We start from the raw sequence: 23543 nt of genomic DNA, 5'->3' as shown, positions 1-23543 counted from the left end.
AGGCCCCTCTACATGATTCAGAATTACCTTCTCTGTCTCTGTCCCAATTTTAAAGGAATATACCACTTAACCTAAATGCATCTCTCCTACAGCATTTCAGATCAATAAAGAGGGGGTTAAATGTAAAAATGGAAGGGAGGTTGTAAGAGAGGAAAGGCGACCTTCAGGCCAGAGAAAACTCTTTTAGGTACAAGTTTACCCAAGTCAGCTGCCCTTAACTGGTCCATGAGAGCACAAATCTGGAACCAAATACCTAAGTCCGCAGTCCGTCTCCACCACTAAGTGAAACATTCAGTAAGTCACTACTCCCTGGGCCTTGAATTCCTCATGCAGAAAGCCGGGATTGGAACAGCACCTACCGTCCACGGCTGCTATGAGGACTGAATGAGTTCATCCACGCAGAGCCTGGTACACAGTCAATTGTCTCTAAGTGTCTGCTGCTGCCACCAGTGCTAACGTCATTATCATCCTTGTGTTACTCTCCCCGCTTCTTTTCCTTTTCCGCTCACAAACCCAACAATTCTCAATCGAAGGCAGCTTTGGTGGTGAAGGTGGGTGAAGCTGGGGGGGAAGACAGGGACGAGTGCAGCTGGGACCTTCACAAGTCAGAGTTTTGTAGGCTGGGAGCAGTTTGTGCTGAAGGTTTGTTGTGTAAGCCAGAGGGGCTACAGAAGCTAGAAGTATTGCTACTCTTGATCTTCCCTTGGATGGTTACTCTGACCCTCCTCTCTTCTCAGGTTCCAACAATGACATAGAGAAGACCTCCCCAAACTCAGCCTTCCTCCATACTTATGTAAATCAACAACGGAAAAGAAGCAGGAAAGAAGAGAGGACAAGGCTGGGACTAAAGTTTCACTCTGCCTTTTAGTTATTATTTAAAATAGTAAAGAAGTCAATAAAAGCTACTAGTTAACCACTCGCTGTCTCTCTCCTTCCAGAGTTAACCAAACCAGATCCTTCATTGGAGATACAATTAAACAGACCTCTGTAGACCTATCTAATGCAGAAAGACTCCTTTCCTGGCTTCCATTCACACACCAAGACATGCTCGTTTCTCCTTTCTTGTGATAGACACTGAGCAAGCCATGCAAGAGGGATGCAGGGAGACCCAGCTGTTCTTATCACAAAACTTAATACTTACCAGAAACTCCTGCCTTTCTTCTCCCTTTCAGCAAGGTACAAACCAATAGTCCTACTTCACCCACCCTTCTGTAATCTGATTATCACCACTGTTCATTTTCTGTAAGTTGTGGCAGTTGGCAGTTTTCTCTGTGAAATTCTGACTCCACAATGACAAGTCAATGAATTGCAGGGTTTGTAGTGATGGTTTCCTGTCCTCCATGCCCAGTTTTTATCCAAAGACAGCTAAAGCCCAAACCATGACAACAGCAAGTCATGTACAGCAGAGCCCACGGGGGTAGGGATGTTCTATCCACTGGTATATCCCAAGCATCGCAGAGCCTGACACCTTCCACCATTCCAACTCCACAGGATCAGAGCGGAATTCTGAAAAAGTGGAACTGAAGATGGGCGAGGGAAGCATGAAAGGAAGGGGAAGTCCACAAAGAGTTTAGGTGAATTTCCAAACAATATCCCCATCATTCCCATAACTTACTGCATTATTTGTAGAAGCTAAAGCCTGGAAAGGAATCAGAATTTCAACTTCGCCATCTAAACGAGAAACTGAGAGCCTTACTACACAGATTTTAGCCCAGTGCTGCCCTGTCTCCAAGTTTACAATTTCAATGCACAGTCTAAGTTTAAAAAGCCTGGGTACTAAAGATATCCCCGGGGTTAGAAAATCACAAATTTCCTGCCCACAAACCACCTTGATTCTCTCTGTCCCTATTCTTACCTTCTGGTCTTATTAAGTACTTCCTACTCTCCAAATATAGATGCCTTTTCGGCTCTGAATATTTTTTCTAAAGTAACGACCCTACACCTGGCTAGAAGAATGCCCCTGGTTCGAGAAAAATTCCAGGGTGTGAAAACTTTATGTCAATGAAAAATAAAGGCCCAGTACAATCACAGCGCCATCAGGCCCCAGGGAGGCACCAGCAACAAGAGTTAGGGACTGACATCTGCCCTTTAGTCACCACTAAAGCTTGGGATTTAAGAGCACACACTTCGAGATCTGACAGCCCAGGTTTGAGTGCCAGCCTTGCTCTCACTCCTTCGACTTGGGGTCCTACCAAACCCTAGTTCCTTATCTGTAAATTGGATAGGAACCAGGTCCACATTCCTAAAGACTGTTTGCAAGAGGAATACTCAAACCACGTTTTTCCTATAATTCTGGAATATAGGAATATATAATATACTATCAAAAAAAGCTCAAAAATGTTTAAAACATAGAGCACAATAAGAATTCACTAAGGGCTAAAACAATCTGAGCCAAATTTCTGACCTGAGAGTACATTTGACAATCAAACCCAGAATGTACACTATTCTCTTCCAGGCTCTTTACAGATGTGCTCACGGGGAGAAAGCAACCACAATAATGAATTGGCATCTGGGTGGCCAGGTAATGAGAGGGCAAAGCCTCCCTGCTGGCAGCAACAATGCAAAATAAGCTACCTTTCTCACTATAAAACCCAACTCATTCTCACCCTTGGGGTACAAACCATCATCCTACATGACTGTCCACACAGTAAACTGTCAAATGGGACCAAATACTGATGTTCTGATGTTTAAATGCCATTCTCTCCATCTACAACCCACTAAAAAAGAATAAAGTAATAATAAGCCTTATTTTAAAAAGACACTTTTCACAATTCTCTGCCTTAACGCACTTCAGGTTAACCTTAATTAATGTCTGTGTTAAACACCAACATTAAAAGAACGTAACTGTGATTTGCATGCATTCTTAGAAACGCTTTCCCCGAATTAAACCTCCGGAGAAAAAACCAGCCAAGACATAGGGCTAATCCATGCCCCTTAATGGGATGAGGTAGAGGCCTTGCCTGAGGGGCCCAACAAAGAATTGTGATGACTAGTTTACCATCCATGCCAGAACCTGCAAAGGCTATCACTACAGGTCTGGCTTTCTGCTAACACAAGGTAAGTCTCTGATGTGTGTAAGGGCTCCTCGAGGTAGTTTTTAAACCAGGAATTTACAGTTGTACCACACAGACCTCCAATAACACTATCACCTTGTAAGGCAGTTAGGCAAGGGGGGGATGCTTCATAGATAAGTGACGTACGTGGCTGCCATCATCTCACCCAGCCCACCACTACCCTAAGAAAACAAAAGGCAAAAGCACTTCATGCTTCTCATGGCCACCTGCCCAGAGAGACCCAGCAATCCACACTCAGCCTCTGTTAGACTCCAGATCAAGACAGGATCTACCCCCCTGGAAGCCAGCGCTCGCCTGGCCACGGTGCAACAGAGGAGTCCCATACCCCAGCTCGAGTGGAAGGCCAATGGCCCGGAGGCTGGGCCTGGGAGCCAGGGCTGGACGCACCCCATCCCCAAGCCTCGGGGACCCCCCCCCCGGGTTAAGATAAGAGATCTTCGCCCCCGCCCCCAAAGCTTCCTCAGAACACTCAGTCCCAGCCACTCTCCTTCCCACTCCCACAAGACGCTGGAAACCTCCCCAATCCCCTGGCTTCCCCCAGTGCCAGCCTCCCCTGGAACTCCTGGGCACGCGCGGCCGCACTTGACCGAACATCCAACTCCTGCAGGTCAAGGACACTGGTCGGGAGAGTCGGAGAAGCTCGAGGAGGGGCTTCCTCGTTCACTCCGCCGCCCAGCTAAGAAAAGGGCTCGAAGGGGCCGCCAGAAGGAGGCGCCAAGCGCCCACGGCGGGTCCCGAGCCCTCCCGGCTGCCCCGGGTAAGGTCTTCAGCCACAGGTCTGGTCGCGGCTCTCGCCGTCTCTGGAGTCACCCTTGGGGGCCCCGGAAACCCTGCGCTCAGGGCGCGGGTGGGATGCGGCCCCCACGGAACGGTTGGGGCCGGTCTAGGTCTCGAACCCCGATCCTCACCTCCGCCTCATGCTGGTGTGTCCCCCGGCGCCAGCGTCCCCTGGCCGGCCCGGACCGCCAAGTCCCACTCCGGGCGCGCAGCCCCGCAGCGCCGCAGCCCCCGCGCGCCAGCCGCAGCGTTAGCGCGGGCAACAGCAGCGGCGGCAGCTGAAGCAGCGGCGCCGCCGCCGGTGGCTGGGCGGGCACATGGGAGGGCGGGGGCTGCGGCCCTTCAGCCCTGGCCATAGGACCCCAGTCTCGGGGGCGACAGATCTAAGTGAGCCTCTGAAACTGGCACGTGGTTCCCGTCCTCAGGGCGCTGTTGCTACCTGCAGACTCAGGCTTTGCCAGAATCTCAATGGTATATGCAAAAGGTAAAGAAATAGGCTGTCACCACTCCCTTCCTCCTCTCTATCCCCCCGTACGGTCCACATGGTACATTCCTCAAAGCCCCGCCCAAGTGAGAAAGGGAGGAGTTGATTGGTTGGGAATCCTGGAAGGGCGCAAGGAACCACACAAAATGGCCAATGGAAAAACACGGTGGGCATATCAAACCTGCCAGATGGGGAGAAGAGAGGATGCGTTTAAAGGGAACTTGTTTGTTTCCCTCAGAAGCCGCCACAAAACAAAACCAGAATTTTCTTCCTGATCTTATCCAGACGGGAAACAATGAGATTAAGGGCTCCTCAAATTTTGGGGTAAGAGAGCTAAAACAAGATATGGAGAGAATTGAATCAGATATATGTGTGTGACTTTGGGTAGGTTACACTATATCTCTCGGCCTCAGTTTCCTCATCTAATCCAATGACAATATTGGACTAGAAATGATCTCTGATGATCCTTTCATATTTTGTGGTCCTCTAATCCTTTGCGTGGGATTGGCAGTATTTACATATATTCTTCAATTTTCAGTATGCTGCCCCATCTTAAAAAACGTTGGTTGAAAGTACACTTTCTGATTGGAAGGACACTTTCTGGTTGAAAGTACACTTTATACAGACAGTATAGACCCCATCTTGTGTAAAGACACATTCAATATTCGTTGTCCCTCCTCTCTTAAAGCAAAGCATTTTTCTTATGTGTGGTGAACACCCCCAACTCTCTACTCCCCGCTACAAATATCTCATAATTTCTACTCTTACAAGATTCACCTTTTCTTCTTCCTTCTCTCTTCCTCCACATATAAAAGTTTCAATTCGTAATTACTACACCTGTTGAAGCGTCCAGAATCCATACTTTTAGCAACACAGCTCACTGGGCAGTCCTCATTAGAGAGGCTGAAGCACTATCTGAAGTGTCTGGCATACCATTCAACTATTCATGGCCAATTATGCTTTTAGTCACACTACACATCAAATTCGAGACTTGAAAACAACCCTTGGGGGGCCTACTTTGCTCAATTTTAGAGCTTTATACCAGCAGCTAGACCAAAATTTTGGCCACCAAACTTCAGACCAACTCCACCTTTATTTTTCAGAACTTTTCAATCTTCCATCATCTGCTCACCCTACATCCACTCAACCTTCTTCCAAATTATATGAGGTGTTAGGGATACTTTTCTAATAGCTCCACTCTCTAGGCCCCACCCCACTCCCAACTCATCTTCCAACTATTATTCAGTGAGTTCTAGAAAGTCTAGTTTCTCCCCAGGTTGATTAACAGAAGCTGTGAATTTATAGAGCTCCCATTTCTACTCAGTGCCACCATAACCCTGAGTTTCTGCCCCAGTATGCAATTTTGATTAATATAGTTTCCTCTCTCATTCATTTACAGCAGCAGCAGCTGCTTACATTCATTAAATGCTTAGTATGTGCTAAGTACTATTGGGAAATGCTCCGTATGTATCATTTCATTTCACCATCACATGAACTCTATGAAGTGCTATTATTATTCCTGTTTTATGGAGAGAAAATGAGCCTTAGAGAAGCTGATTTGCCCAAGAACACATAGTTGAGGTCTGTCATTTCTACCTTCACAAACCCATAGTGCAATACTATCTCCTATTTCTTTTTTTTTTTTTTAAGATTTTATTTATTTGACAGACAGAGATCACAAGCAGGCAGAGACGCAGGCAGAGAGAGAGGAGGAAGCAGGCTCCCCGCTGAGCAGAGAGCCCGATGTGGGGCTCGATCCCAGGACCCTGAGATCACGACCCGAGCCAAAGGCAGAGGCTCAACCCACTGAGCCCCCAAGGTACCCCACTATCTCCTATTTCTTAAGAAGCTACAGCATGGAAATTCAAAAGATAATGTCATACACTTATATAATTTTTTACATGTCTATACCTATAATACCATTTCAGCCTCAAAATAACCATGTCAGAAAGGTTACGAGCAGTTTGTCTGCAGTGAGAAAAAAACTACAGCTCAGAAATGCTGACCAGTTTAACTATGGTAACAAAAGTGTTCAATAATGAAGTATGGTTTTCCAAGTTGTCATTTTCTCCCCACTGAAATCCCTGCTCCCTGGGTGAACACAATCTTTTCACATATAACCAGTAGAGAGCAATTATAAGCAACATGGGAACAAATAACAGCAAACACCCCACCCCCAGCATGGAATCCAGGGAGAAGGGCACCAGTGCTGACAGTGGGCGGAAAACAAGTCAAGGAAGGCTTCTATAAGGAGTGAGAGGCACTAAGCTTTTCTCTCTACTGTCGTGTTTATATTCTGTCTCTGAGATTATGCCTTTGACACACCTGGCAAACTCAGTAGCAAAGGGCAACAAAAACTGCCCGCAACCCCCACCACTGCCTGAAGTACCGGGAGATACAATCAGCCCTGTGCCCAGGAGGAAGGGATTTCTATGTGCAGGGCTGCTGCTGCTCACAGATTCTGGGAAGTTTCCTAGTTGCTGTTTAGTTAAAGTACCCTGCTCCGCTGACACTTGTAAACACAGCCCTGAAAATGTAAGCTGGGCTAATGATCTCATTCTTTTTAAACTGCAGAAATCCTCACAGGGCTGGACAACCTGGCAAAATGATGTGGGAGCCAATAAACTTTTAATGTCATTAAGAAGACTAAGCCTGGTAATTCTGAAGGCAATATTTCTGTTTCGATCTCTGCCTGGCCCAGGACTAGTCAGTCCAGTTAATTTTCACTCCCACTGCTCTCCTGTCTTGTCTTATCCCCAGAGAGCTCAAAAATGTCTCTATTTAGGGGCACCTGGGTGGCTCAGTGGGTTAAGCCTCTGCCTTCGGCTCAGGTCATGATCTCAGGGTCCTGGGATCGAGCCCCGCATCGGGGAGCCTGCTTCCCTCCTCTCTCTGCCTGCCTCTCTGCCTAATTGTGATCTCTGTCAAATAAATAAATAAAATCTTTTTTAAAAAAGCCTCTGTTTATCTAAGTGTTTCCTTTATGCACTCTAACATTTAGTGGGCACCTACCATGAGCAAAGGACTGTCAGGTTGTGTGGGGTTGTCCTGACTGATCGCAAATGAAGCTGTACTCTCCAAGTGGAGAGGGTGATAAACATCAAATTTATTTGGTGAGGAATGGGTCAGCTCAAAGTCTGTGACAGGACTCCATTCCCAGGCTGACTACAAGCTCATGTCAGAAAGCATGTCCTTGGGGCGCCTGGGTGGCTCAGTGGGTTAAAGCCTCTGCCTTCGGCTCAGGTCATGATCCCAGGGTCCTGGAATCGAGCCCCGCATCGGGCTCTCTGCTCGGCGGGGAGCCTGCTTCCTCCTCTCTCTCTGCCTGCCTCTCTGCCTGCCTCTCTGCCTACTCGTGTCTGTCAAATAAATAAATAAAATCTTTAAAAAAAAAAAAAAAGTATGTCCTTTAGAGTAGGATGAAGAGCACTGGGCAGGCTTCTGGGAGAGGGTAGAGTGGGGGAGATGGCATCTGTATTGGGGAGGAAGGTGGAAAAATGGAGGGTACCCAGAAATAACAGGACATGTACCAAACAGTAGGGGGGATAATATCAACCCATGATTTGGCCAAAGAATTATGGTGTATTCTGTCTTACTTTTTTTAAAATTCTGTCTTACTTTTAAGAAAAAAAAAAATTCTGATTTCAAAAGTAATACATGTTCATTGTTCAAAAACTTTTAATACAGAGACTTACAAAAAATTAAAATTACTCATTACCCTTAACAGCTTATCTCTGTTACTATTTCCATGTATTTTTCCTGTATTTTCTTTGTGTATGTGTGCATGTCTTTTTTGTATGTATCTTTTAAACAAAATTTAATCAAACTGCTCTACAGTCTACTTTCTCCATAACAATAGACTAGGAATTTTCCCATTCCAATAAATATTATTCTAATACATGACTTTAAGTGACTGCACTTTAAATGGGTATACTTTAAGTTATTTAACCAAGATTTTCTTTTTAGTCATAAAGATTATTTCCAATTTTCCATTATATATGTAACTTCAAAGATTATCCACATATATAAATGTTTATATATGCTATGATTATTTCCTAGTATTTCTAGAAACACAATTCCTTGGTCAAAGGTCATGCACATTTTAAAATATTCCATATATATTGGCAAGTTGTCTTTCAGGAAGTTTACACCAGTTACTTTCCCACCAGCAAGCTATGAAGGGGCTGACTGATTTCTCTGAACCCTCACCAATCCTGGGCATTTCTCTTCTTTTGTAATCCTTGGCAATTGAACAGATGAAGAACATCTCGTTGTTTCAATTATTATAGTGTATTTTTACCTATCAAAGTGGTAAATATAGGGGCGCCTGGGTGGCTCAGTGGGTTGAAGCCTCTGCCTTCGGCTCAGGTCATGATCCCAGGGTTCTGGGATCAAGCCCCAAATGGAATGGAGCTCTCTGCTCGGCAGGGAGCCTGCTTCCCTTCCTCTCTCTTTGCCTGCCTCTCTGCCTACTTGTGATCTCTGTCTGTCAGATAAATAAATATAAAATCTTAAAAAAAAAAGTGGTGAATATATATTTTTCCTCCCAAGTGCCCTGAAATTAAACAGGAAAATGAGTGTTTCCCTTTTCCTCCATTTAACCACCCTTCTCCCAAACCCCTGAAAAATGATAGAAAAATCAGAGTAGAATTTGTTCAAATGATCGGAGCTCAGATAAACTCAGTGTCATTTTACCTGAAACAATAAAAAAGGTAGTGGAACAGATGGCTCAAAACAACACATAAATCTATACACTATAACTTTGAAATGGGTGACAAATCCATGCATAGAAATTTTTTCAGCTGTAAAATGTATCAGTCACCAATTAGTACAGGCTAATATTAAAATCAGTTTGTGCTTCTTCAATAAGACCCAATTCTGTGATGGGGATAAATCCAAGACAGGCCAAGATGGCAGCCCATCCTCCAGTACGGAGTGGTTCACCAGTCCACTCAACGTGACTCTCAGCTCCTGCTTAGCTTTCATGTCCTTTAGCTTTCTGTTTTGTGGTTGCCTCTACATAAGTCTTTTTCTCCAGCCATCAACAGCCTAATCTCTCATGGAAGAATTTACCTCTCCCCATTTTCAGTGTAGTTTGGCTGGAATTAATCACAACCCTTCTCTGGACTTGAAGTGGGATACAGGTAGCACTGGAAGCTGCTGGCAGCCATATGGGGCCATGAGGTAGACTTTGCCTGCAGGAGGAGAAAGCCTGAAGGAGTGGAGTTGAGAAATGGAGAGAAGCAAAGTTGGATTTGGTCACGTATGTGAGCCTTGAATCAAGTTTCATGGGAAGCCAGTTATATGAAACAGTAAATACTCCCCCCCACTTTTTTAAACGTAAATCAGATTTTGTTAGCTTTCTGTCACTGGCAATGCAAAAAATGCCGACTAAAACACTAGTTGTGGAGAGATTCTGTAGTCCAAATATCACATCCATTACCACTGCTAGTTCAGTTCATCATGACTCCAGGAGGTATTTACCTTGAAGCTATCTCCAGGGAAATCCCAAGCTATGTGTAGCGTAAAGTCTCCTAGGATGCCGGACAGACTCAGAATGCTCTCTTCTCTCTCTATAGGATAAGAGAGTCAAGAGGGAAAAAGAGGCTGGTTTGGTACAATTTTGATTCCTGGGCTACATGCATTGTCATATAGACCTATGAAGACATGAGATGAAAAACTTAATGCCCTTGTCCTCTCCTCTTCTATACCAAAGACTGGTTTGAAATAACCCAGTCTTCTGGAGAAAAGGGAATCATAGATCGGGATGTCCAAGAACTGGAATACATCCTCAGTTCTGGGGTTTATCCCTAGGCTAACATTTCATAGTGGGGTTTTAAAAAGTTAGAAATCTTTTGGGACGCCTGGGTGGCTCAGTTGGTTGGACGACTGCCTTCAGCTCAGGTCATGATCCTGGAGCCCCGGGATCGAGTCCCGCGTCGGGCTCCCGGCTCCGCGGGGAGTCTGCTTCTCTCTCTGACCTTCTCCTCACTCATGCTCTCTCTCACTGTCTCTCTCTCAAATAAATAAATAAAATCTTTTAAAAAAAAAAAAAAAGTTAGAAATCTTTTAACAAATTAAATATAACTAACTCCAGATTTGCAAGTTTCACCATGCTAGGAAAAAGCTTAAACACAACTTGAAAAATTGCAAATCTATTTTTGCATCAATTTTCCATAATACAATGTCAAAAAATTAAGAAGTGTTTGCCTCAACTCATTGGTACGTACGTTCTGTGGTCAGAAATTCTATCTACGTGTAAGCAAACTGAAACCAGTATAGTCTATAGAAGAAATCTCTAATCACTAAAGTTGCTGCAAAATAACATCTATGGTTACCACATTATAATCATCATCAAAATAGAGTTTCCTAGAGTCCCAGTGCAAGAAGGCTCTTCTCTAATCCAACTCAGACCAAGTTCTTGAAAGTCTCTAGAAACATGGCAAATATTGCTAACAGGATTTTTCTGGACTGATTTCTTCATATGCAGCCACATCTAAGAAAAATTTACCAAAAATTATATATATGTCTACACACACACACACACACACAGATATCTATATATAGATATCTCTGTGTATATATCTATCTATATAGATAGATATATAGATATCTTTATCTATAGATATCTAATTTGAAAGGATAAATATTAACATGTTAACATCTAAGTGAAGTAAGGGATGGGTAGGGTATGAGATTCTCTTCTTTTTGCTTATTTGTGCTTTTTCATTTTGGGAAAGAATGGACTATGGAACATACTTTTGTAATGAGAAAAAATAAAAACAACAGCCTCCTCCTCCTCAACAGCCTCCTCCTCAAATAGCCCCCCCCCCAAAAAAAAGAGAAAAAGGAATGAGTAGGGCATCCACATGTTTTCAACTTTACACAGTCTTTGCGTGCTCTGGCTGCCTCCACAATCGTGGCCGTCTTTTGTACGGCCAATGTCTTGTCCTGCTTGGAAACCCAGCCTATTTGCTTCAACAAGAGCTGCAGCGTGCCTCAGCGCAGTCCCTCAGAGAGTATATCATGGCAAAATCATTGGCTTCAGCAAAATAAAATCTCTAAGATAGTTTAGGCCCCTTAGGCCAGATATCCCTAAACCTTATCTAGAAGAGAAGTTACTTTGATTTTCTGCAAATCTTGAATTCCTGACAGTGAAAGCCCTAAGGAAGGAGTGGGGACAGAAGATGGCTCTGGGTCACCACTATTGACTTCAACTCCTGCCTGCCTACTGGGAAGCCTCATGAGAAATTTGGGAGGAAGAGGGGCGCCTGGGTGACTGCCCCCAGCTCAGGTCTTGATCCTGGAGTCCTGGGATCAAGCCCTGCTTGGGGTTCCCTGCTCGGTGAGGAGTCTGCTCTTCCCTCTGCCCTCTGACCTCCCCCTTCTCATGCTCTCTCATGCTCTCGTTCTCTCTCTCAAATTAATAAATAAAATCTTCAAAAATAAAATTGGGAGGAGGAAAGGTGGTGCAAGCTGAGTTGAGACTAGGTAATGGCAGGTAGTTTGAAAGCCCTACTATATAAGCTTAAGCTTTGTTACCAGTGTGTCACTGATGGGTGCCACACTGTGATGCCCTCAGCTCTCCGGGCTGCCTGGTAGGACCCGCAATGGCCAGAGCCTTCCATCTAGCCTCTTCCTGCAGGAGTACCTTGTCAGTTCACCCCAGGGTACTGGTCAAATACCATCTTCTACATGTGCCATAACATAGCACACATATGGAAAACACTGAAGTAGATTTCAGGATGTACTGTTAAACCACAATTTGCTGATCTGGAACTGCTATCTTACAGAAAGTGATGTGAGAACACCAGAAGCAAGCCTGCACAGAGCTGTTCCTCTGTGCCAGGTCCTGGATCAGTTCCGTGGTGGGTATCACCGACTTGTGCCTACTCAGCACCCAGGCCCTCTCTTGGGGAACAGCACCTACATCTTCTGTGGGAACTTCCTTTCCCTGCTGCATGCAGGCCTGTGGGCATGTCAGCCAAGGCATCTTGTTCACCTGTGAGGTAGACAGCACACAGCCCAGCCAAGGCCAGGCTGACTTCTCTTCTTAGAATTTCAGTGTTATGCAGAAAGACACAAGAACTGAAAATGACCTAAGCTGTTACATCCCGTTGTGAATATCCTGAAGAAGGAAACTGGTTCTCTCTCTACTCTCTAGATCCCCTTAGCAGCCCTGGTCCTCATCCTTGGCAAGATCTGGTAGTATACTTTTCATTCATTTATGTTAGCTAATTCATCTTCTTCCAATAAATTTCTTCCACCGCTCCCCAAAGTTAGCCCTAAAGTCTATCTCTGTTGTTTGCAACCACAAAAAACCCCCAAAGGTATGAGATAACCTTCTTAAGAACCTAGTTTTGTGTCATTATTATCCCTATTTTAATACAAGGTAATTGAACTTCAGAGATGTTAAAAAACTTGCCCAAGGTTACACAGCTAATGAATGCCACCTACAGTCAGAATCTTAGCCCAAGTCTGTCTGACATGGAGGCATAATAAAGCAGGTTTTGTCCTGAGAGCAAAATGAGCTCAAATCCCCACTTTTCTGCATAAAACCCTGGTTACATTAATGTCTCCAAATTGCAGTAATTCCCTCTAAATCAGAAAAATGGGGAAAATAACGCTTATTTCACAGAGTTGTTGAGGGTTGATGAAAATAATGTACACAAAGGCAGTGGCCTGGAGTATGTGCTTAATACATATTAATTTTCTTTCCCTAAAAATGAAAATTATTATCTCTGTAGGGTTAGTTCAACAAATCAATTCTTTTTTTAGTCCAAAGATTATTGCTTCTGACTTGATTCAAGTACAATTTCTCTCTCCCTCCGTCCTTCGCTCTCTTTCACACACACACACACACACACACACACACACACACACACACACAGTTTTGTTTATGGAGGTTTCCCTCATATCTCTGTCCTCCACCTGTGTCCTGATGTCCTGTCTGTGGAAGGCCTATCAGAAAATGCAGACACCCTTAGGAAAAAGAGCAGAGGGGGTACATAAATATGCATACAATCTTCCACCCAACCTGCCTTTGGAAAAAGAAGAGACAAAAATTTTCATTCCTCTTAAGGATATGGAAATGAGGCACAGAGACACTAAATGTCTATCTTTAGGTTACACAGCAAACCAAAGGTTAAGGTGGGGAGGCAGAAATGATACACTAGGCCATTTGGTCTGAAGGTGCTAGAGCCTAGAAGAGAAAGAGCAGGTTTTCTTTTTCCTTCCTTCCTTCCTTCCTTCCTTCCTTCCTTCCTTCCTTCCTTCCTTCTTTCCTTCCTTCTTTTCTTTTTTCTTTCTTTCTTTCTTTTTAAAGATTTTATGTATTTGAGAGAGAGAGAGAGAGCCAGAGAGAGAGTGCACATATAAAACCATGAGCAGGGGGAGGGGCAGAGGGAAAGGGAATAGCAGACTCCCAATGGAGCCGGGAGCCCGATGAAGGACTCCATCCCAAGACCCCGGGATCACAACGAGCCAAAGGCAGACACAACCAACTGAGCCACCCAGGCGCCCCAAAAAAGCAGGTTTTCTAAGTTGTTGGTTTTCTTTTTGCCCCCACTCTCCTTCTCACCTGAAATAAAACAGCCCCATCATTTAAACAGCTACATTAGGCAAGTTTCTAAGAAAATTTCTCCAGATTTCTATCCATGCTACACCTTGTCTTTCTCTTCAGAGCTGTGACCTACTTAAAATTAGCTTATAATTCTTTTTTAAAAATTTTAAGTAATCTCTACACCCAATATGGGGCTCGAACTCACAACCCCAAGATCAAGACTTGCATGCTCTACCAACTAAGCCAACCAGACATTCCTTAAAGTGATCTTATAATTGTTTTAATGGCAGGGGAGCCCAAAGATGGCGTTCACTATGCTGGAAAAATTAAAGTCCTCTCACGATATATAGATAAGGAGAAAGTGTTATTTGTACTAAGATTTCTGATGCTTCTTCAGAGATAAATTCAGGTTTTTCTAGGTTTGAGATGGTGAAAAACACAACTAAAAGACCTAATTATTCAGTCAATTATCAGATATTGACAAACTGCTTGCCATAAGCAAGGAATTTACCAAAACTGACATTAGCTCATAACAAGAATGAACAAAAATCCATACAGCTTGAACTTATTCAACATAATTGTGACTCTCATTATTTCTCTGGTTTCTAGGGCCAAGAAAACAACATTCTACATTGTAATATTATAATTTCTGGGATTTCTTTTCTCCTCCACATGTACTTCTTTCTATCTTGAAGGTTTGAGAATTCTTTTTTTTTTTTTTTAAGCTTTTATTTATTTATTTGACAGACAGAGATCACAAGTAGGCAGAGAGGCGGGCAGAGAGGGAGGAAGGGAAGCAGGCTCCCTGCTGAGCAGAGAGCTCCATTCGATTAGGGGCTTGATCCCAGAACCCTGGGATCATGACCTGAACCAAAGGCAGAGGCTTTAACCCACTGAGCCACCCAGGCACCCCTTGAGAGTTCTTTATTAATGAAATGGCAATGTATAACAGCAAATGAATAATGAATTTTTAAAACTTAAAAATCATCTATAGTACATCAGTTTAGCACAGTAACTCGCACATGAGGATTTTTGGCTTCTAGGTACACACAGTTATTTTAAATTACAAACATGAGGGACGCCTGGGTGGCTCAGTTATTGGGTGTTTGCCTTCGGCTCAGGTCATGATCCCAGGTGGGCTCGAGCACTGCATTGGCCTCCCTGCTCTGTGGGAAGCCTGCTTCTCCCTCTTCCACTCTCTCTGCTTGTGTTCCCTCTCTTGCTGTCACTCTCTGCCAAATAAATAAAATCTAAAAAAAAAAAAAAAAAAAAGCTACAAACACGGAATGCTTGCTATTTTATATTTTGACATCCATTTAATCATAAATCTCTTCCATGTTTCTTTCTACTTGTCTCCGGATTTAAGCTTTTGTTATGAAGGCAAAATATTCTATTGTGTTGATGTACCATGAATTTTTTCACTATTCCTCCAATGTTGGACATTTCAGCTATTTCTATTTTTTTTTATTAAGGTAGCACACTAGAGGATATCTTTCATGCATTTGGAATTTTAAAAATATTGATTTAAAAACTGTTTTGAGAGGGGCACCTGGGTGGCTCAGTGGGTTAAAGCCTCTGCCTTCGCTCAGGTCATGGTCCCAGGGTCCTGGGATCAAGCCTGGTATCGGGCTCTCTGCTCAGCGGGGATCCTGCTTTCCCCTCTCTCTCTCTGCCTGCCTCTCTGCCTGCTTGTGATCTCTGTCTATCAAATAAATAAATAAAATATTTAAAAAAAAAACTGTTTTGAGAAAAATTCCAGGATATAGTACTTTTAGAACTTTTCCTATATATTATCATCTTCCATCGCCCCCCCCTAATTTTACCAATTTACACTGCAACACACAATAAGCAATGCAATCTTATTGCCCCCTCAATGGCATTATGTTATTGTTTTTTTTTTTAAGATTGTATATTTATTTATTTGAGAGGAGCCAGAGAGAGAGAGAGAGAGCGAGAGCACACATGAGTGGGGAGGAGGAACAGAGGGAGAGGGAGAAGCAGACTACAGGCTGAGCAGGGAGATTAAGGGACTCCAGGATGATGACCAGAGCTGAAGGTAGACCTTTAACCAACTGAGCCACCCAGGTGCCCCAGTTTTTAAAATTTGTTAATCATTAGCAAAAAATAAAAGAGTAGCACAGTGTTATAATTTGCACTTTTGATTGCTGTCAAAATAAACACATATCTATGTGTTTGTTTGCTCATTTACTTCCTCAAGTGAGTGAATTTCTTTTTATGGACCCTGAATTTATCCAAGGAGTTCCTCCCCCACCCCCGTCAGGTTTATGGAGATGTAATTTACATATTAAAAATGTACTCTTTTTAGTGTAAGGTTCTGGCTTTTAACAAATATATGCCACTGTAAAATAGCTCTATTATCCTCAAACTCTCCTTGTTCCCCTTTGTAGTCAACTTCTCCCCCACACCTCCAGTTCCTGGTAATTGCTAAATTTGTTTTTTTGTGTGTCTTTTCCAGAATGTCATGTAAATGGAATCCAACAGTATATAGCTATGCATAGAATTCTAGTGTGTGCTTTTTTTTTAAGTTCCAAAGGTTTGTTTTGTAGTATTCAAAATACTTTATTAAAGGTTTTGTTCAATCTCAAAAGAGCAGTACAGTGTAGGCGGAACAGAAGTTGTGACTCTCACTCACATTCTTGTATCGACACACCTGGGATAAAAAGGTCTTCTAGAATCAGCTCTGAGGTGGTCTGTTGGGGGAGGGCCTTGGGTTTGAGGTAGCATAAGCCACTGGGAGCCGTCCCTTATGTGGAATTAGTTGAAAGTAGCTCCAGTTCAGCTGAGAGAGCTAAGAGCAGGCAAGGTTAAGCCTGCCTATGGCCTGACTTGCCAAGTGAATGCTGGAGGAAGCCTGGGGGAGGCCCATGGTGGGTAAGGGAAAGCATTGTCTCGGGGCGGGGGGGGGGGGGGGCCAGGGGTTCCTTCCTTCCTTCCTTCCTTCCTTCCTTCCTTCCTTCCTTCCTTCCTTCTTTCCTTCCTTCTTTTCTTTTTTCTTTCTTTCTTTCTTTTTAAAGATTTTATGTATTTGAGAGAGAGAGAGAGAGCCAGAGAGAGAGTGCACATATAAAACCATGAGCAGGGGGAGGGGCAGAGGGAAAGGGAATAGCAGACTCCCAATGGAGCCGGGAGCCCGATGAAGGACTCCATCCCAAGACCCCGGGATCACAACGAGCCAAAGGCAGACACAACCAACTGAGCCACCCAGGCGCCCCAAAAAAGCAGGTTTTCTAAGTTGTTGGTTTTCTTTTTGCCCCCACTCTCCTTCTCACCTGAAATAAAACAGCCCCATCATTTAAACAGCTACATTAGGCAAGTTTCTAAGAAAATTTCTCCAGATTTCTATCCATGCTACACCTTGTCTTTCTCTTCAGAGCTGTGACCTACTTAAAATTAGCTTATAATTCTTTTTTAAAAATTTTAAGTAATCTCTACACCCAATATGGGGCTCGAACTCACAACCCCAAGATCAAGACTTGCATGCTCTACCAACTAAGCCAACCAGACATTCCTTAAAGTGATCTTATAATTGTTTTAATGGCAGGGGAGCCCAAAGATGGCGTTCACTATGCTGGAAAAATTAAAGTCCTCTCACGATATATAGATAAGGAGAAAGTGTTATTTGTACTAAGATTTCTGATGCTTCTTCAGAGATAAATTCAGGTTTTTCTAGGTTTGAGATGGTGAAAAACACAACTAAAAGACCTAATTATTCAGTCAATTATCAGATATTGACAAACTGCTTGCCATAAGCAAGGAATTTACCAAAACTGACATTAGCTCATAACAAGAATGAACAAAAATCCATACAGCTTGAACTTATTCAACATAATTGTGACTCTCATTATTTCTCTGGTTTCTAGGGCCAAGAAAACAACATTCTACATTGTAATATTATAATTTCTGGGATTTCTTTTCTCCTCCACATGTACTTCTTTCTATCTTGAAGGTTTGAGAATTCTTTTTTTTTTTTTTTAAGCTTTTATTTATTTATTTGACAGACAGAGATCACAAGTAGGCAGAGAGGCGGGCAGAGAGGGAGGAAGGGAAGCAGGCTCCCTGCTGAGCAGAGAGCTCCATTCGATTAGGGGCTTGATCCCAGAACCCTGGGATCATGACCTGAACCAAAGGCAGAGGCTTTAACCCACTGAGCCACCCAGGCACCCCTTGAGAGTTCTTTATTAATGAAATGGCAATGTATAACAGCAAATGAATAATGAATTTTTAAAACTTAAAAATCATCTATAGTACATCAGTTTAGCACAGTAACTCGCACATGAGGATTTTTGGCTTCTAGGTACACACAGTTATTTTAAATTACAAACATGAGGGACGCCTGGGTGGCTCAGTTATTGGGTGTTTGCCTTCGGCTCAGGTCATGATCCCAGGTGGGCTCGAGCACTGCATTGGCCTCCCTGCTCTGTGGGAAGCCTGCTTCTCCCTCTTCCACTCTCTCTGCTTGTGTTCCCTCTCTTGCTGTCACTCTCTGCCAAATAAATAAAATCTAAAAAAAAAAAAAAAAAAAAAAGCTACAAACACGGAATGCTTGCTATTTTATATTTTGACATCCATTTAATCATAAATCTCTTCCATGTTTCTTTCTACTTGTCTCCGGATTTAAGCTTTTGTTATGAAGGCAAAATATTCTATTGTGTTGATGTACCATGAATTTTTTCACTATTCCTCCAATGTTGGACATTTCAGCTATTTCTATTTTTTTTTATTAAGGTAGCACACTAGAGGATATCTTTCATGCATTTGGAATTTTAAAAATATTGATTTAAAAACTGTTTTGAGAGGGGCACCTGGGTGGCTCAGTGGGTTAAAGCCTCTGCCTTCGCTCAGGTCATGGTCCCAGGGTCCTGGGATCAAGCCTGGTATCGGGCTCTCTGCTCAGCGGGGATCCTGCTTTCCCCTCTCTCTCTCTGCCTGCCTCTCTGCCTGCTTGTGATCTCTGTCTATCAAATAAATAAATAAAATATTTAAAAAAAAAACTGTTTTGAGAAAAATTCCAGGATATAGTACTTTTAGAACTTTTCCTATATATTATCATCTTCCATCGCCCCCCCCTAATTTTACCAATTTACACTGCAACACACAATAAGCAATGCAATCTTATTGCCCCCTCAATGGCATTATGTTATTGTTTTTTTTTTTAAGATTGTATATTTATTTATTTGAGAGGAGCCAGAGAGAGAGAGAGAGAGCGAGAGCACACATGAGTGGGGAGGAGGAACAGAGGGAGAGGGAGAAGCAGACTACAGGCTGAGCAGGGAGATTAAGGGACTCCAGGATGATGACCAGAGCTGAAGGTAGACCTTTAACCAACTGAGCCACCCAGGTGCCCCAGTTTTTAAAATTTGTTAATCATTAGCAAAAAATAAAAGAGTAGCACAGTGTTATAATTTGCACTTTTGATTGCTGTCAAAATAAACACATATCTATGTGTTTGTTTGCTCATTTACTTCCTCAAGTGAGTGAATTTCTTTTTATGGACCCTGAATTTATCCAAGGAGTTCCTCCCCCACCCCCGTCAGGTTTATGGAGATGTAATTTACATATTAAAAATGTACTCTTTTTAGTGTAAGGTTCTGGCTTTTAACAAATATATGCCACTGTAAAATAGCTCTATTATCCTCAAACTCTCCTTGTTCCCCTTTGTAGTCAACTTCTCCCCCACACCTCCAGTTCCTGGTAATTGCTAAATTTGTTTTTTTGTGTGTCTTTTCCAGAATGTCATGTAAATGGAATCCAACAGTATATAGCTATGCATAGAATTCTAGTGTGTGCTTTTTTTTTAAGTTCCAAAGGTTTGTTTTGTAGTATTCAAAATACTTTATTAAAGGTTTTGTTCAATCTCAAAAGAGCAGTACAGTGTAGGCGGAACAGAAGTTGTGACTCTCACTCACATTCTTGTATCGACACACCTGGGATAAAAAGGTCTTCTAGAATCAGCTCTGAGGTGGTCTGTTGGGGGAGGGCCTTGGGTTTGAGGTAGCATAAGCCACTGGGAGCCGTCCCTTATGTGGAATTAGTTGAAAGTAGCTCCAGTTCAGCTGAGAGAGCTAAGAGCAGGCAAGGTTAAGCCTGCCTATGGCCTGACTTGCCAAGTGAATGCTGGAGGAAGCCTGGGGGAGGCCCATGGTGGGTAAGGGAAAGCATTGTCTCGGGGCGGGGGGGGGGGGGGGCCAGGGGGACTCCAAGAGGGAACAAAATAGTGTTGTGTGTGTGGCTATGCACAGACTAGGAAAACAATGCCTAAAGGGCAGGATGGAGGTGGTTACAACTGTCTTGGGTTGCTTGGAGAGAGGTATTAGGGAAGGACTTGTGGAGGGCAGAGCCTGAGAATGCAGGCATACAAATAATCCCGTGTAGCAGTGTGGTGTTTCTGTGGTCAGGAAGACCTCTCAGTTACTCCCTCAGTGGCCCTGGCACATTAGGCTTTGTGATCCACATCAGGTAGCTTGTATGATCTTTAAACAGAATCTGAGTTCTCTTGCCTTTTTATTTGGTGAATGAGGCTTGCTGAGGGTTTCATAAGATATAGTACTTTCATACCTATCCCTCAAGAAGGCTGTAGCCGTTTTTCTAACCCAAATTAAAGCAGGAACAAAAGACAGCCATGATGGGTGAATTTCTGACTCCAGGCTGGTAAATGATACTTAATAGAGTATTTAAAATTCGAACTTCTCATGTCCAGAGTTTTGAGGTCTTACCTTATCTCCTTGAGGACCTTAGGTATTGCTGTGTAGTTTCTGCCTCCCTCCTGCTTCACAGAACTTATGAATATTCATGAGATAACATTACCATGTGAGCATTGGAAGAACCTCCTGCAAGGTTTGCCCTCCAGTATGCAGTGGTACTTGCAGAGCTGATGCCTGAATTTTCAGGGAACCTAAGATTTTCAGATTCCCCTCAAGCTTAGGAGGAGTTCAAGCCCTTTGGAAGAGTTTTCAGCCTGAGAAGAGTAAGACTTTATAATTCTTAGGTGATCTTATTATTGTTTCTCCCTTTTTTAGAGTGACCACTGCATTCTAAACCCCTCCTCTTCCCTCTGAGTCCATTCTCCTTGCAGTGGGTGGAAGATTTACACATGTGACCCTGGTTAGTACCAATAGACGTAAAGCCTATAAATCTACTGGAGCCATGGCTTTCACCCTACAGACTTGCAAAGGCACACATCTCTTTCTCCCCTTGCCCTGGAATATAAATCAGAACATCTCATTTAGTGACAGAACCTATTCTAAGAGAGATGCTTGCTCCCACCCACATCTAAAACATCACCTTCATTCTGGGCCCTTTGGGCAGTTAGATCCCCGCCATCTGTCTTAGCTTGTAGCTTCTAGGCATTCACAACAATTATATACTGTGCCCCACAGCAGTAGCTTCTTTGAGAGGCTTAGTTTAACTATCAAATTCAACTGGAAAAATGTCATCCTAATTAATTGGAATGGTGGATTGCAAACTTACTTCATTAGCATCACCTCGGAGCCTCTAAAAAGCCCACAGCTTAGGCTGTGTCCCAGACCAATTAAGTTAGAATCTCTGGGGATGGGACCCAGGAATCGGTATTTTTTTAAAAGTTCCCCAGGTGTTCCAACACGCAGCCGGCGGAGAACCACTCAACAGTGCTGCAAGGACCCAACTGTTCTGCCTTCTGTTTACCTTTTAACAAGATTTCACCTTTCCCTTGAAAGGAATCTTAATAACAATGAAAACTCTAAGTAGTTGATCACAGTGCTAGGCCAATAACAAAGCTTTTTTTCGAGGGAGGGGTGGAGAGGAATGGGAAGGGTAGTCTGGCAAGGAAAGGACTTAATACACAGAAAGTACTTTGCCACGGAGTCGTAATCATTCAATTCTAAAAACAAGATGCAGTCCCCTAGAAGCCATCTGGCGCTTCCCTGTGCTTCCAAGAAGTAACGAATTTGACCATCCTTTTGTTAAAAATCTCCAGGAGAAGGAGTGCCCTGCATCCCTCCGCAGCCTCCGGTACACGCGTGCGCGCGCGCCTGTGTCGCCTTTGGGTTGTGTACTTAGCTGCGCAGACAAGCGCTCGCGCCCTCTACTGGCATGAAGTGGGTTTCTCTCCTCGTGTAACAATTGTTTCTTCGGGCTGAGGTAATGGATTCATTTCCTTGAGCTCACCAGAAAGGAACAAGGACTTCCTGGCATTCCTCTGACATCTGGCATGGCACTGGTTTGCCTGCGGACGTTATTTCTTTGATTGTTGGATAGGAACGCAAAGCAAATGGGATGAAGGTGCTGGGAAACGGAGCCCTGCTGCTTCTCGGATAACCTTTGGAGTGTTTATTTGTGATGCTTGGTATCTGCACCATTGGGGTGTTCTGCGGTAATGGGGACACAGACTGGAGTGTAGCTCCCACTGGCTAAGGGAGTAGCGCATTTAAAGGGAGAAGGAAATAACAATTCCCAGAAACCCAAGGATGTCAGAAGGGAAAATGCTTCCCAATCATAAGCAATTTAAAAATGTGATTTTTTTTAAAAGGCAGTAATCAAAACATATAACCTTGTCATTTCAGAGATTGTTCACCCAAAGGAAAACTTGATGGTACTCACCGATTAGGGCTTCAAAGGGCATCTCCTCGATAGGTAACAGATGCTTTCTCTCCAGAGTCGGTTGGTCCTCAGTGTACAGATGCCGCGGCTATGGCTGCACACACCTTCAGTGCTGCCCACTCCACCTTCCCGCTGGACCCCCCACCGGAGGTCGGCACCGGGAGGCTCCAAGGTACAGCCGTTTCTCCCCCTTGTCCCTTTTCCGCAACTCTCTCCCAGGGTCCAGGGATTCACAGTCGGGGCAGCAAGGAAGAACCTAGATCCTGGGTGTCTGCCTCTCGCTTCTTGTCCTCACTGCTGCATCTCAGCTGGGGTTGGGGAAGTCAGTGCTGCAGAGCTGGATGCTGGCTCGTCCCGGTTGCTATGGTGACCAGGAGCGGGCGGCTTGATGGTGGCTGGGGAAGGCAGTGGGGAAAAGGTAACAGATGAGTGATGACGTGATAGATTCTCCTGGGATGTGCTGACCCACAAGGGAGCTGAGAGAAGTGGAGTTCCTGAATGGTACTGTCTGGAATGTCTGTTTTTTAGCCTCCAACCAAAACCAAAACCAAACCCTCCTTCCTCCTTCGGGATTCTTTCCCTCCCCCGCTCCCCAATGGCCATCTCAACACACACACACTAGCATTTTAAGGCTTGGAATTTCCAGCCATAATTTAAGCCCCCCTGCCCTAGGGAATCCTGCTAAATGGAGATCAGTGCGTGACTCCCTGGGGGAAGGGTGCAGTTGCCAGAAGCCTCTTAAGGGCTCAGGACCTAGACCTTTCTCCTTTACTCTGAGAAGGGCTCCTGCTGCTGGAGTTTAAAGTGATTTTATTTCACACTCCCAAACAACGCCCCCTGGATTGTCATGGCCCATGGAACTTGAAAGAAACCTGCCAAGCACTTAAAGATGGAAGACTGGATAGATTTGAATAAATTCCTACCAGCATTTGCTTATTATAATTATAGCATTATAATCAGAGCGGAAAGAAGCCTTAGAGATTATTTTGTCTTCAAGGATCATTGGCTTCAGTATGATATCCATCTTGGCTCTGTAGTCAAAAGCAGA

General features: G+C 43.8%; 1 protein-coding gene across 1 annotated transcript in view; it reads right to left on the bottom strand.

Moving 5' to 3' along the window:
• Nucleotides 1-22847, bottom strand: part of LOC111159745 (microtubule associated monooxygenase, calponin and LIM domain containing 3) — a 210831-nt gene extending 187984 nt beyond the window's left edge. The window contains exon 1 of the mRNA XM_022522328.1: nucleotides 22496-22847. The gene's annotated coding sequence lies outside the window, so the exon portion shown is untranslated. The remainder of the gene's footprint in view (nucleotides 1-22495) is intronic.
• Between the last annotated feature and the right edge of the window lie 696 nt (nucleotides 22848-23543).

The sequence above is a fragment of the Enhydra lutris genome, unplaced genomic scaffold (genome assembly GCF_002288905.1).
Source record: "Enhydra lutris kenyoni isolate GAN:26980312 unplaced genomic scaffold, ASM228890v2 scaffoldscaffold69, whole genome shotgun sequence".
NCBI lineage: Eukaryota > Metazoa > Chordata > Mammalia > Carnivora > Mustelidae > Enhydra > Enhydra lutris.
This window is presented reverse-complemented; position numbering and strand designations above follow the sequence as displayed.